General features: G+C 32.4%; 1 long non-coding RNA gene and 1 pseudogene across 1 annotated transcript in view; both read left to right on the forward strand.

Annotated features, from left to right (window-relative positions):
- LOC110267890 overlaps positions 1–2,720 on the forward strand; it is a 16,717-nt gene that overhangs the window by 353 nt on the left and 13,644 nt on the right. The window lies entirely within an intron of this gene.
- The window catches only part of LOC107622095, a 7,652-nt pseudogene continuing 5,177 nt past the window's right edge, over positions 246–2,720 (forward strand).

Raw genomic sequence — 2,720 nt, forward strand, 5'->3', positions numbered from 1 at the left:
ACACATTTATAATAACAATTTTAATACTTTAATCTAATAATTATATTAGTACCTTAAAAAATAAAAAATAAAAAAGACAACATAACCGACATGACCATGTTATACTAGTAAATTATAATATCAACAATGGTGGAAGCAGCCCAAGTTGAGAATAAACAACTAACAACAATAGAAAATAAAGATTAAAAAAATCAATTAATGGTATCCTAACGTATAGCGCACTTATAAATACCTTCATTATTACCTTAATCATATTGACTCATCACTCAAAACATTAGTCGTCTTCTTCTTTTTCTTCTTCCTTACTCTCAAAAAATGTTAAACGCCAAATTGCCTTATTTACTTTCTCTAATAACCTTATTATTGTTGTTGCTTGGTGGCAAGGCAGAACAATGTGGTAGACAAGCAGGTGGAGCATTGTGCCCTAACAATTATTGTTGTAGTCAATTTGGTTGGTGTGGTGAGACAGATGATTATTGTTTACCAAGTAAAGGTTGTCAAAGCCAATGTAGAGGTCCACCAACACCTTCACCACCACGACCACCATCACCGGCGCCACCCGGTGGTGGCGATGTTGCAAACGTCATTAGTTCCTCTATATTTGATGAAATGCTTAAGTACCGTAACGATCCACGGTGTCATGCCAATGGATTCTATACCTATAATGCTTTCATTACGGCCGCTCGATCTTTCAACGGCTTTGGCACTACCGGCGACGATGCCACTCGCAAAAAGGAGGTTGCGGCTTTCTTGGCTCAAACTTCCCATGAAACTACAGGTTACACACTGTCAGTGTAAAATAATTTTTATTTGATATTTAATAATTTTATGGTAAAAACTCAGGTGCAGTCGACTTCACGTGAAGTTAATAGTTGAGAGTCGTTAGATGATTTGACTGATTTGACTAAATTTTCATTTAACAGCTCTCAACTATCAACTTCACGTGAAGTCGACTGCACCTGAATTTTCACCTAATCTTATATATTACTATAAGTGTGGTTAAGAAGACGACGGCAAATTTTCGCTAGCCTTTATTTTTTTGGGATATTGCTTTCTACAAGAAAATACCCAATCAGATTACTGTAGCCCCTCTGCACAATGGCCATGTGCTCCTGGTAAAAAATATTATGGCAGAGGACCAATCCAAATCTCCTAGTAAGTTTTCTACTATAGCATGCATGAATTTACCCATTAATCTTGTCTAAAACAAGTAATTTGTTTAACAATTTTTTTACAACAGGCAACAACACATAATAAAGTATTATCCTATTACGTAAAGTATGATTAATTACATAGATTAAATGATGTTATTGAATCTTATTATTATGTTACATGTTTACAATAAAACTATTTATACATAGATCTCTTTAACACTTTATATATAGTCTTCTTGGCTCTTTTTATATTTTTTGTCATTTGTTTATATTCACTTGAGATGAGATTCTATCATACATTTTTTGAACAATAGACATTATTTATCTGACCGTTTATCCATCTCAGCATCATTATTTTTGTCACATTTAATTTATATTCATGCTTACCTTTTATGGCTCAATGTACACTCTATTTCATATAACATAACCGGTCTAACAATTTTACGATAAAATTTATCTTTAAATTTTATGATATTTTTTTGTCACATATAAAATTGAATATATATCTATCTATCTATCTATTATATATAGAGAGATATTAAATTAAATTATATAAAATTATGCAAATAATTTATTTAATATATATAGATGTGTAATATGATATTGTATGTCAATGTGTGACATGTTAATATGATAATGTGATGTTACTAACCTTTATTAAAATCTTACAGCAACTACAATTATGGACCAGCTGGTAGAGCTATTGGCGTAGATCTTCTTAACAATCCTGATTTAGTGGCCACAGATCCAGTAATTTCATTTAAAACTGCCATATGGTTTTGGATGACACCACAAGGAAACAAGCCATCAAGTCATGATGTTATCACCGGAAGATGGACGCCGTCCGATGCTGACAGGGCGGCCGGTCGAGTCCCCGGATATGGTGTGATCACAAACATAATCAATGGTGGGCTTGAATGTGGGCATGGGCCGGATGCTCGGGTCGAAGATCGGATCGGATTCTTTAGGAGATATTGCCAATTGTTGGGAGTGAGCCCTGGGGATAATTTAGATTGCAACAACCAAAGGTCGTTTAATTTAGGCATCCAAATTGCTAACTCGTGATAATTGCAAGCGCCACTACAAGAAATAAACGGTTTAGCCACGGAAATAAAATTGTTAATGTTCTATAATATAATGATTTTACCACCTATATAATTGCATTAGTGAAGTTATTACTACTTTTTACTGGTGTGGTTGACTTATTAATTAAGAAAAGATTATTACGAGTGTTGTGGATTGGAATTAGGGTTGTTATTGAGTTTGTCATGTAATTTTATTTTCATGTTTGTTGCTTAGCTTGTTAAGGCGTGTATGATGTGTGATTTTCTATATGAAATAAATGGTTGTATCTTTTATGTTTTTCCATTTGAGAGTCATATTTTTATGGTATTTAATTGTTTAAAAAAAAATTGCTCCTATTTTATAAGAAATCATGATGTAAACAAGTGTTATGATTACCGTAAAATCACCTTTTTTTTTTAAAAAAACTTTTAAGTGATTTGTAATATTAAAAAAATTACTAATAAAGAGAAAATTAAAGCTTTTGATTTATCGTATTTTTCG

The sequence above is a fragment of the Arachis ipaensis genome, chromosome B10 (genome assembly GCF_000816755.2).
Source record: "Arachis ipaensis cultivar K30076 chromosome B10, Araip1.1, whole genome shotgun sequence".
Taxonomy (NCBI): Eukaryota; Viridiplantae; Streptophyta; class Magnoliopsida; order Fabales; family Fabaceae; genus Arachis; species Arachis ipaensis.